The sequence below is a fragment of the Corvus kubaryi genome, unplaced genomic scaffold, assembly GCF_017639235.1.
Source record: "Corvus kubaryi isolate FWS band 111438036 unplaced genomic scaffold, C.kubaryi_AGA036_p1.0 37382, whole genome shotgun sequence".
Lineage (NCBI taxonomy): Eukaryota > Metazoa > Chordata > Aves > Passeriformes > Corvidae > Corvus > Corvus kubaryi.
Window position 1 is genome coordinate 320,682 of NW_024581124.1, and position 12,752 is coordinate 333,433.

Below are 12,752 nucleotides of genomic sequence, written 5' to 3' on the forward strand. Positions count from 1 at the left end.
CTGTCCAGAGAAGCTCCTGTCGTCCTCTTCCCAGAATCTGTGCTCTGGAGCTCTGTGTTGCAATTGCCCCTGAGGATTAGAGACCCCTTTTCTGCCATCACATGGGATAGCAGTCAGAGGGAGTTCCTGCTCTTTCCTGAGGTGTACTACCAAGAAAAATGGCCCTGAATAGAGATCTTATTTTATTTCCCTGCTCCTGCCTCAATGAGGAATGAATAAAGACATGCCGTATGATATATTAGGGGAGTTTTCTTCTCTCTTTGGCCCTTTGCATCATGGCCCAGTGACTTCTAGTGCTGGGTGCCTCTGTCTCTCTTCTGGTGCAGTGATCTTTGAGACTGAAGTTTGCAAAAGTTCCCTCCAGCAATAGCCCATGTAAAGTTGCCTGGAGCACACAGCAAATGATGCCTAGAACCTCTGGAATCTGGGATAGAAGCCTGCTTGGAGGGGAAGGATGTTGCAGCTATATTTTTTTAAATTGCTTCCTCTTTAGTGATTGCCTATATTCTTCCATTACCTGACCATGGGTCTCCATCTGTCTCTTTTGGACAAACAGCAGCACTAAATTTCAAGGAGAGAAAACAAATTTTTTAACAACTTCTTTGTTTTGTTTTCCTCACTTGCCTAAACTTTTTGTGAGTGCCTACTTTGTATCCCAGCTGCTTCTGCAAGCCTAATATGCCTCTGTTTCTAAACCTGGCTTCTCTTTCCTGGTGCCCTGGGCTAGGGGCTTGGAGCATTTCTCTCTGGCCTCCCACAGCCTGTAACAGTGGGGTTTCATTCCCGTCCTCCCAGGTCAGGACCACAAGCCTACACGTGGTGGTGCAAGCTCTCCTAGCTCAGTCTCCAGCTTGATTTGTGATGGTTTCCCAATAATGGGAAGAGATTATGAAATCAAAGAAAGACACACAGATGAGGAAAGATATTTCAGGGCTGCCAGGCCAGCTGTTTGAGATCTCGGAATCAGATGGAGACAGAACACCACCACCCTCAGCTTCCCCACCCTCAACCAGGACATCTCCCATGTGTAAAGCAAAACCAGCCCCACCCCAGCCATGCCATTTTAGCTAATGGCCTAGTTAATAAATGGCAAATTCCAAGGGTAATCCTGTCAAAGCCTTCCTGACATCCTCAGTTGATAATATTAACCACAAACTGCTCCCCTGCTCGTCTGATTAATACCAGAAGAATTCTACTTGATTAGATTATTACTGAGGGGAAATGTAGGAAAGATAAATATTCCAGGGAAAAATGAGGCTTTATACAAGGGGGAAGTCCAGAGTGTCCATGGCTTGTAAAACTTTTCACCTTGTGGGGAGGGAGGTTTGTGATTGTCTTCTGCTCCCCAACAGCCCTTGCAAAGGATGCATATCCCAGCCCTGCTTTGCCTGTAGCTCATTAATATCACATTGATGTGAGCTGTGTAAGCCAAGCAAGTGCCTACATCCTTGAAGGCTTGCAGACTTTGAATGTAAAGGCCTAACAGCAGAGACCCATGTAATTGTTCCCTTGAAAAGTCTGGCAAGGCCAAATTAGCACAAGTTTTGGGCTCTTGGCACACAGCTGAAAGTGGAGGGAGGAGCAGAGGTTTTTTTGTCTATCCTCTCCCTACCGTACTTCTTCCCTGGAAAAGCTGGAACAGTAGTTTGGAGGCTGGGTAAGAAATACAGTATTTTGGGAAAGATACTGGGCTGCTGCTCTTACTCTTTCCCACCCTTTCCAGAACTGTGGTTCTTAGTTATCTTATGTTGAGATGTCAGCTAGTCACACTTCTCAAGCTGCCTGCAGATTCCAGCAGGCATCACAAGATTCCTTACACATCGGCTTTTAAGTATTTATTGCCCTGCAGGCTTCTAGACATGGTGGGGGGAGGGGGTGTCTTTCTAAATGGATGTCAAGATTGTGATACAGAAAATGAGATAGAGCAGTTCTTCATCCCTGTTTTCTGATGCTGTCTTTGATACCTCTGCTGTCTGCATCCTTGCTTCTTCGTTACTGAGAAGTACAACAAGGCTTGGTCATGTAGATATGATCAGAACAGGAGCAAATACTTAGGCACACCTGAGTGATTGTTTGCTGTGTGTTTCCCTGGCAGCTCTCTAAAACTGGAATCTGCTTTGCTGACCAGAGCAGGCATTAATGGGAAAAAGACATGTGGAGGAGATAAATGACAAAAAGGTTTTTGGAGTTGGATATGATTAGCTGATGTGTATAAATAGTTGATGGGAGGAATAAAGAGGACAGAGACAGACTCTTAGTGATTTCTACTGTAAGGGTGTTTGAACATAGGAACTGGTTGCCACAGAGGCTGTGGAGTCTCCATCCTCAGAGGTAATCCAAAATCCAACTGGACTGTTCTCAACGCGCTGTAGTTGAGCCTGTCGTGAGCAAGGGGGGTAGACTAGATGATCTTCAGAGCTGCCTCCAATCTCAGCAATTCTGTGATTCTGTAAGTACACTTGCAAAATACCTGTTAGAGGATAGTTGGGATAAGCTGACTTGGGAGGTGAAACTAGCTTTGGAAGTTCTCACAGATCCCTGGAAATATCCTAGCTGAAAACAGCGCTACATATTTTTAAGTCAGTTTTTTTTCCAGGACATGTGGAACGTGGCCTGCAGACTAATTGATAATCTCAGCTGGGGAAAGGGTTGAACTGTAGTACTGCAGCAAAGTCACTGGAGAGAAGAAATTTTTAAGCTGCCTCAATTATTTCAGACGATCTTGCATGTAGCTACACTTCAGCCTCTGCCCCCAAAGTATCGGGCTGTGCCATTCTCTCACACATAGCAAGCTTGGCATTTGCCTGAAGGTATGAGAAGAGCATCTAGGAGGTTTAGAAGGGGAGAGCTGAGAGAGCCCGAGGCTCTTCCACAAGAAGAATGAAGGAGAAATGTGATAACATCATGAAGTAGTAAAAGGCTGGAGAGACAATGCAGATAATACAAGGAGAATGGGTATAATTTGCTCTCCATATCCAGGGTATATAGGACAAAATTTCAAGGTTTTTAACTACAGCAAGGCATTGGGGAAAAAAAACCTTTATAGCAGTAAATCTAATGAAGCCCAGGAATACAGTGCAAAGGCGGCTGTGGCGTCTTTGAAGGAAATACTTAAAACACAGTATAAAAATTTCAGTCAAGGATGGCAGACTGAGCTGACCTGCCTTGGGGCAAGCAGATGGATAGACCAGAAAGTCCCTTTCTGTCCTCAGCTTCTGTGAATCCCTAAACAGTGGGAGTTCATATGCAGCAGAGAGCTTGCCTACTGGAAGAGGTTCCTCTTACTGTTCCCCACTCTAGTTTCTAACTCTAAAACAGCAAGAGAAATTCATTTTACCCTGTGGTTTTCTTACTCTTGAACTGTCTCAGAATGTAGGATGCAGCATTTTTTGTGGCTTTTCACATCTGATGATGTCACCAAGTTCAGAGTTAGTCCTGGGTCCAGCCCTGCCCTTTGCAGGGAAGCTTAATACCAGAATTGGCCTTTTTGTTGTTATTCTATTCGTGGTTATTCTTCTTCCTTGTCAATAACCTATCTAGAAGACCTGTGTGCTGCAATCATATAACTTGCTGCCAACGTCAGCATGTGTAAAAATGTCATTGCACTTTATAGTGGCTCCTAACATGAAGCAATTCCTTAGGAGAGGGGGTGCGGTGGAAAGGCAGGCAATCTCCCTGGAGTGAGAGAGGCAACCACTGCTTGTTAACTGATCTTGTGGAAGGAGGGGAAATAAGCTGACAAAAACAATAAAAGGTCATAATGCATAATAATTTGGGCATCAACTTCTGTACAAGAAACCTTTCTAATCCAGTAAAAGACTTTAAATCCTGATCTAATACATCCATAGGGAATTCCCCACCAAATATGTCTTATTCCCTTCTTATTTGCACCCTCCCACACCCTGTCACAGACCACAGATAACATTTTTAGGCATGCTGTGAGTAAGCAAGAGGAAATGGGTCCCACTGGTAAAGCAGGCAGTTGGGGAGATGAAGTTCTTTGCTTTAAAACATCTTCTCCAGAACCTTCCTGGTTTCAGGATCAGCTTTGGCAATTCACTAGCAGATGAGCAGGGATTTTCAGGCTTTCACCGAGTTGTAAGTTGGGAAACCAAAATTGCTGAGGAAAAGAAGTTTCCAAGTCTCCCTCCCTTCCAAGCCTCCAGGTCATAGCACCTGTTCAGACCATCTCTCATTTGGCCCTTCAGAGGAAGGCACTGGCTTCAGCAGTCTCCTGCTTTCTGCAGCCTGTGCTTTAGAGGAGCCTTCTCAAGTGTGGGTGAGCATCACACTGCCCAGGAGAGCCAAACCCTGTAATGTGCTGAGAGAGCAGACTCTCTGGTCCTGGCATTTCTTTATATTCCAGCCCACAGCCATTCCCTTTCTGAGAAACCTAACCACTCTGTGTCCTTTGTTCCCTCCCTCTCAGCTCCCTGGACACATCTACTGCTATGAGATGTCTCAGCCAAGGATTTTGAGCCAAGATATGAGGGAAATGCTTTAACCAGATGTGTGCCCATGCCTGTCACTGAACTTTCAGATGCTGGTATTTAAAAAGATTGTCATCTCCCCTGCCTCCCAGCAAGGTGAGTAATGGGTGGGACAGCAGCATATCCAGAAAAACACCTCTTTTTCAAATGGAAGCAGAGGAGGTTATAATTCAGCTGCAAAAATTTGCTCCAGGCTGAAAACTTGGCAAACAAAAGCCTAGCTTAGGAGTGATTTAAAAGGAAACAACAAAATCAGGGCAGTCATTTTGGGTGGAGATGAGGGTCCAGAGCTTGAAGATCATTCTTTAGTGGGGGGGGAAGAAGGAGCAGCTCAAGACAGAGTTGCATTTGGCTCTCAGCCCTACTATAACTAAGCCTTTCAAAGCCAGGAGAATAAACTTAATACAAGTCCAGTCACTAACCTTTTGTCAGAGGAAAGCAAGGCCCCCTGTACTCTTTAAAGCAGAGTGGATGCAGATATGATGGCGCTAGCTGAATTCTTCCTATTGCCACTTTCTAAATATGGATTTCCCTGTACCTTAAATTGTAAAAGCACATGAAGTCATTAATACTCTGTTTGCCCAAGAGGTAAAGAGGGGCAACCCTTGCTCTTCAGCATTATGACTCTCCTCAGGCCCTCTCTTCACTCTGTGCCATACCACACCTACTGCTCAGCATCTGTGCCCTGCTTCTGCCTTCAGCATTGCACAAAGCCATGCCACAACAAGCTGGAGACCTGAACAAGAGGATGACTGCTCCTAGCAGCTCTTACATGGGGCTTGTTCATGGTTCCAGGGTCACAAAGCTAAAGAAGAGGAAGAGGTGGTTGGCTGCATAGCAGCAGAGACCAGGATACCTCTAGAAGGAAGGCTTTTTCAGACCATTATCTAATGTCCACGGCATACATGGTTGGCCGTGCACTGGGCACAGGCCTTGAGAGACAAAGACAAGGCCCAGCCAGTTCCCCTGCCTTTTGTTGTCTCCAGACCCCTGGGCCCCTCCAGCCTGTGTGCCTATGCATAATTGCATTGCGGATTCCCTTTGAAGAGCTGTGACTGGGAGATTTTCCTGATGGAGCCTCCACACATCAGGTTAGGGAGGAAAATGTAATGGTGGCATTTTAGACAAACTCCTCAACCTACAGAAAAGGGCTTCACACTGGAGTGGGTTAAGCACTGGAACAGGTAGGCCAGCAAGTGTATGAAAGCCCCATCTTTGCAGATTTTCAGAACTCAATTTGATAAGGACTAGAGCTACCTGACATGGCTTTGCTAACTCTCCTTATTGCTATGCACACTTCTAAAACAGCCATTCCCTTGGCTGCCTGATGGAGTGTTTTGGCTGTACCAGGTACCAAAGAACAATAGGCTAAATGAATGATCAAAGACTCCCTCCTACTGCATGGTTTCACTCCCATGTTTGATTCCATCAGCTTAAAGTGACACAGGCAGTCATGGTATAGATGGGATGCTACTTAATTTTGCTCAGAAGAGGCCTTCTTTAAATGGCAGCACAAATTAAACCTCTCTGGTTTTGTAACAGGCTTCTTGTTTTCTCGCAAATATTTTTGTATGTGTTCACAGATCCTCCCTTCAAGCATCTAGAGGCTGTCTGAAGAACTTACTGCTCTCCAGCAGCTGACAGTGCCTTGTTTTGCTTCATATAAAAGAAATGCACTTTAATTCTGTCCTTTCTCCAGGCTTAATGAGGCAGGTAGAACCAGCCACTACAGAAACTTTTAGAAATAGATCTGTTTGTTCAGAAGCATTGGAGAAGCTTTGTGCTTTGCTTAGTACTTCTTGCAGTATTAAGAGATCTCTTACCTTTACTGCTATACTGTATGATTTGAGATCAGGTTGTTAAAGCATCACCTCTCTGAATATCTCAGCAGAGTCAACTCTACTGGGATGTTGAGGAAGGCTGTTTGAGATGCTGATGCTTTCATGTATTGCCATTTCTAGGGAAGACTGAAGCCATAGAGCATGGAATCCAGCCCTTCTTCTAGCTACCCAAGGGCAGTAAAAACATCTACAGACTGATCTTCTACAGCTGCTCTGGAGCACTGGAACTTCCAGTTGTATATGTTTTCAGGGCACGAGCCACCTCAGGAAAGCTGCTTTTCAAAAGGTATGTCATCTCTTGTTTAGACTAGAAAAACTGAAAAGGGAAAAAAAGAAAAACATTTAGCTTTGGCATCAAAACAAAGCAAGTCTTTATTTTCCCTAAGCTTCTTTAATTGTGCTTCATGCAAAAGAAAATTACACTGTAAAAATGAATGGGGATGAAGGTAAATACAAGGTACTGCATTGGAGATAAGGTTAAATCAGGGCCCAGCAGAAAGAATATGGCAGTGGAAGAAGTTTAACAAGTTCATTTTATGTGCCACTGTGTCATGCTTCCCTTTGTTGCTCAAGAATGTTGCTTCACTGGTTCCTAAGGGTGTGAAAGGGCCATGCTGCTGGAATGATGTGATCCACAGACTGCATGAGCCACTATTGGGCTACCTTTCTATCTGCAAATTGTTGTTTTACTTGTATTACCGTTTTGCTGTGGACCAGGAACCGGTCTGGACTTTGTAGTCAGAGGTCTTCTGTAGTATGCCAGCTTGTAGAACTGTACTGTGCAGGGCAAAAGTGTAATGAGAGCAGGTGGGCACTCCAGTTGAATCAAGGGAAGTCAATATGCCTCTGTAGAAAGGATTCACGATGGTCAGGTGGTTTAAATGGTACCCATCTTGTGAGGAGCTCAGAAGTTTAAGTTAAATGCTCTTTAAAATAATGGAGATCCCTCTGACCTTTGCTTTCAAAGGGAGGAGGCAGGATAAGACGCTCACAGACTGTGTTGTGTGTACACATATACTGCAAAGGACAGGAGGAACCTCACACCCCTTGTCAGGAGGGGTAGAGTGCACTGTGAGCGTGTGACAAGCCCTGGCAGATACACACCTCACCACTGCCAGCAGTGCTGTGCAGCCAGGCTAGGGCAGAGCTTACACCAAGAGCTGACAATTCTCCCTCCTGCCAGCATTTGTACACATCCTACACTGCTATTGCATGGTCTTGTGTGAGTTCTGAGACTGGAAGAGCCAGCTGGTAGGTCTGCAATGCACTGCTAGAGATCTCTGTGCCTGTTTGCTTTCCTTCCCCTCCTCCAGTTCCCACTGCACCCCCAGTCCTGGGACAGATTCCCACTGAAAAGCAAAGAAGTAGCTACAGCAGAAGATTCCCAAGTTGCTGCCTGTGTCAACTGCTGCTGCTCCTGCAGCCTGTGGCTCGTGTGATGGCAGCAAGGATTCAGTTCAGTGATTTTTGAATCCTTCCTCTTATGGGAATAAGTCCTTTGTGTGGACACTCTTAAACCAGTTACAGTGGCCAGGAACTGATCAATGTAAATTTATAAAAGAAACAGAGGAGGAACTCTGTTTCCCTTCTCTTTTTCCGTGTTTCCTCTACCTAGAGGCACAGACAGGCCGTTCGATGACAGTGCCCAGCTGGTTGTTAGCTCAACCCTTCATGGAAAAAATAAATTAAAAAAAAGAAAAAGTGATCAGCCTCCTCCATCATTTGTTCTGCCCTTGGTGATCACAAAGTCTGTTCTGAAGCACCTCTGTGTGAGCTCCAAGTCAGTCCATTGTAACTTCCCCTTCTACCCCTTTCAGCCTAAAAGACACTTTATAGGCCTTTGCTCTACAGGACCACACTTCACATGTGAAGGACTCAGAAAAGGCAAGGTAGGACTCCTGTAACAGCTGTAACTCAGATGGTTTTGCACACATATTATTTTTAGTTAATATAGATGGTGTTAACATTAATGCCTTAACCCTTGAGGAAGCTAGCTAATTTCCAGGTCGATATGGCCAGGGAGCTGGCTAATTTCCCATGTCTTGGGGAGAGAGCCAAGAAGTGCAATGCCAGGGTGTTTCTGGCTGCTGGTGTTCCTGAGTGGACCACATCCGGGTCTGCACTTCATCCTGGGTTTCCAGCCACTCTCTGCCGCCCGACCACTCTCTGTGTGCACCGTGGGCTAAAGTGTCTTCAACAGCAGGGCTACCATTACCAAGCTGCAGCTGCGTGTTGTGATACTGTCACCCAAAATGCCTAGAAGGGGACAAACTGGCAGCTTATTAACCGAGCTGTACAAGGCTGGCGGCTTACAAACAACAGCCACCTTGGTCTAGGAGTTCAGTGTGAGTAAGATGTAGCAAAACAGTGACACCATCACCCATACACCCGCTGTTGTTACTGAAATATGGGTCTAACCAGGAAAAGGCTGTGGCAAGCAGGCAGGAGAGGAAAAGGGAGGGGGGATTTCAAACACCACAGCCCAGAGAAAGAAAACCCTGCGTTCGTGCTTACGTCAGTAGCCTGTCTGTGTGCTGACCCCAGGCTCACCTGAGCCTTGGCAAAGCTCCCCTTTGTTCTGTGTTGGCGTTCAGAATCCAGAGTTATCCCACCACCACTTTGTGACCCATTCCACCCAGACAGCCTGCCCATGATTGCTTCATAAAGCAAGACCAGGAATCAAAACCAGGGCATGTTTCCTGAGCAGAGATGGAAAACAGCTGTGCTGGAAAAAAGGAGGGGTTTTCTGGCTGAGCAGTGGAAAATACAGATCAAGGCCTGGTTGTGCAATCTTCTCTGGCTGGCCTTTGGCTGCTATTGTGGCAAGGGGACCAGCTGGACTTGGCAGGAGGCTGCTGCCTGGTGATGGGGATAACGAGAGCCTCTGGTGACAAGGCTAGAAACCCAGAGTTTAGTTCTGCACGTTTTACAGATGCTTGGGAGGCTGATAACTGGCATCTGGTGATGCTGCCCTCACCACTGTCCTGCAGTCAGATCTGTTTGGCCAGTCCCAGCTGGTGTTTGAATGGCTGGGCATGTTACTGCAAAGGCACAGAGCTCTGTAGGGCTACAGAGAAGCATCTACCCAGGTGTGAAGCTCAGTTCTGCCTAGTGCTCATAAAGTGCTCCCTGCACAGCCAGAGCCAGGGGATGTGGTTATGTCGTCTGGCCAGGTTCCTGCATCTGAATCCCCAGTGCCTGCCTGGGGACTGTGAAGGGAGGCTGACCAAAAGATCTTACAGCTAGAATCTGCTCTGCCACTGCTGTCCTCTGAAATCAAGGGAAAGCTATGTCCTGATTTTACTAGCCTAAAATGCTGCTTGCTTCAAGCATGGCTTCTGGAAGAGTTCTTGATTTTTATCAAATTCAAAATCTCTAACGAAAAGTAAAGGAACCGGCTGAGTCTGGATCCAGAGGCAAGGGGTGTGGGATTCTGTCTGTTTTTTTAAAACTAATTATTGTGTACAAGAAGGAGAGAATTGTGTACAAGAGCAGAGAGGGAAAATTAGGCCTTTGCTTCAGAGCCAAATTATCAAAAAAATGACCCTCGTCTGCTGAGAGAGCCCTGCAACCTCTCCTCTCCTCACTAAAAACTAAGGGGCAAAATGTGAGAAGGCAGAAGCAAAGGAAGTAGGCAGGACCATGAATCACCTCCTGGGCTGATACATGCCAGCTACGTTGGCCTCTCTTCTTAGCACCTGGAACAGCAGAAGACAGTATGATGAATGTTTTTCACTCTGCAGTGTTGGAGCTATGGATGTGCTGTAACTGCAGGGAGATTGTGCTTTCTTACAGCTGGCTCAGCTACTGAGCTGAAACATATGGATCCAAACCTTGCTCTGCAGCAGCTTCCAACCAGTGTTCATCACTAAGACAGCACAACTACAGGGGAAAAAAGCAAACCCAAAATTGATCACTGCTACCGAGCGATGAAGGGAAGGAAAGAAGGAAGATGTGATATGGCGACCTGTAGTGGGGAAGAAACGGCAGAATTAGGCAAGAGCAGTGCCCAGAGGAGATGCAGAGGGAAGCAATTTTGGTCCAAATAGCAAACTTTGGAGTATTTATAGTTCTGAGTTGGGAGCTGAACAAAATAAACACACCCCTTGGAAGGAGTGAGGGACTTAAGGTTCTACTGAGAGCAGCCTATCTCTCCTGTAGGAGATCCAGTTTGATTCTCGAGATGCAGCTTACAGGGGGCTGCAGGACCTGGCTCCCGCGGCACAAGAAAAGAACAAGACAAAGAACAATGCATTTTGCTGTGGCAAGTGCACCTGCTTTAGCTATTACTGATTTAAGCCAGGTCACACTAAACTTGGTACAACAGCAGGCTTTGCACAAGTGCACACAAAATCAATTTGCTGAAACCTGGACAACTTTGTAAGATATCCAGACAAACAAAACCCAGATAGATACCCAAAATTAATAGTTGGTTACTGCTTCAGCATTCTTAGGCCTTTTGAAAATGTAGCATTACTTGCAGATGAAGTCTCCAGTGCTTCAGTTTATGCTCAGTACAAAACAGGATGAAGGCATATTTTAGAAGTAATTTGCAAAGTTACATGCTAGTCTTTTGGCTTTCACTGACTTGAAATAATTCTTTATTAAAAAATTGTCCTTCCTTTTTAACTTCTTAATGTGGCATCAGTCATGGTCATTCTTATGAAACAAACATTCTCCATCTGCATCTACTCAGCAGAGTCCAAATGGGACCTCAACAGTGGCTGAAACAAAATTTCATTTAAAAAAAAATTGTTCCCATGGAAAAGTTCCAATTTTGGTGAAATATTTCCTGCAAGAAAACAAAAACCAAACCTATCATTCAAAGGTTTGACCCAATGTCTGCTCTTCAAGAGGAAGAAGGGTAGTGGAGAGGAAGCAAGCGAGTGTGGGTTTGGGAGAAAAGAAGTCCTACCAATAAATGGGGGTAATGAAAGCAGAGGGAAGAAAGTACAAATTCCCAGGCATTCCAGACGTATCTGGTATCCTTTACATCCTGCACTCTGCTCTTCAGTTTTACATATTTCAGTGTTCCACCACAGAGGCAGCTCCATTTCAGTTGGGAGTTGCTATGTGAAGAGTTTTGTATAGTTGTTACAGGATCTTATGAGATGAAAAGGAGCTGACCACGGCAAAGAAAGTAAAATAGAACATGCAATCTTTTAACTATGCTGGAAACCACTTATGCCACAGAGAAATGGGTGCCAGGAAGCAAAAACTTCCAGAAGAAATTAGAAATAAAAGGGGAAAAAATAGGAAAAGTCACTGGTAGCTGGGAAAAGAGTGCAGGCTCATTACCACATCTGAGAAAAACAGCCTCTGGTTTTCTGTAGCTCTTCATCTGTTTTTCTGTTCATTTTTGTCCTTCTCTTTAACCTTGCTGGGTAAAACACATCTCCAAGGACAAAGAAAAATGATTTTCTTGCCAGTGCTGCTGACTTTGCAACCTGTCAGAAAACTGACTAAACTTGAAGCTCCTTCATTCAGTCACTTTAAAATATAGTCAGCATTGTGTTTAAAGAAAAAAATGAACCATATGAATTCAACACCAGGGTTATACTGCTGCATATTACAGCATTCTACCAGGCTCTGGGAGAAACGGCACAACTGAGGTGATGAGTAGTGTTACAAAGAAAGTGCTGCAAAATACTAAGCTTGGCTCTTGCAGTATAGTGAAGATGCTTCATTTGTTTCAATTAAATAGGTATTTTATTAAAGAATTCTTAGATCCAAAAAACTGGCCTGGGAACCAGAAAAAATACCATTTAGAACCAGGCTCAGGAAATGTGAATTAATTTTGCTAGGGTCACACTTAACCTTCCCAAGGAAAAATGTCCGAATTTTAACATTGGAGGGGTTGAAATCTACAGTGGGTGCTTTTGTCATCAATTACATTCATCTTCCCTGGAAGCATTTACCCTTTTTACCTGCACCGTAGGTGGGTGGAGAACTGTAATTTCTTTTAGGAAACTTTTCTGCCTCAGATTCCTCGCTGCTCCTCAGAGTTACACTTAGAGCCCAAACAGACTGGAGGGATTTATGGATTGGCAGGTCCACCTATCATCAACTGTCTCTGACAAACACTGCTTTCAAACTGTGGTTAGGACAAAGCAGGGGTAGCTTTTCAAAATCAGCCTCATCTTGCTCAGGTGACAACAAAAGAAGTGAAATTACGATTGGTCTATTGTCCATTGCCTGCGTGGTTACTGTATCCCTGCCTGGCCCATGCAATTCATCCTTTCTTATATTCTAACAAGTGTCAGATTTTGGTTTATGACCCAAGTGCAGAGATGCATAAAATGTGAGGTTGTGAGTGCCTTTTTTAGGCTGTGTATGTGGGGGAGTCTCTTTGTGAAGTAGCTGGTTCAGATCCCTGGGCAAGAATAAATGAAGAGAAAACATGGAGAGTCAGCTATAGGAA

The 12,752-nt window shown here is 44.9% G+C and overlaps 1 long non-coding RNA gene across 2 annotated transcripts; it reads left to right on the forward strand.

The window, feature by feature from the left end:
- The first annotated feature begins 4,419 nt into the window (after positions 1-4,419).
- Positions 4,420-12,694, forward strand: LOC121667798. 2 transcript variants are annotated; one of them, XR_006017157.1, is made up of 3 exons: positions 4,420-4,586; positions 6,452-6,617; positions 10,127-12,694. It is a non-coding gene; the product is annotated as an uncharacterized LOC121667798 (long non-coding RNA). The 2 variants fall into 2 exon arrangements; XR_006017158.1 differs by lacking the exon at positions 10,127-12,694 and adding an exon at positions 7,645-7,741.
- The last annotated feature ends 58 nt before the right edge of the window (positions 12,695-12,752 follow it).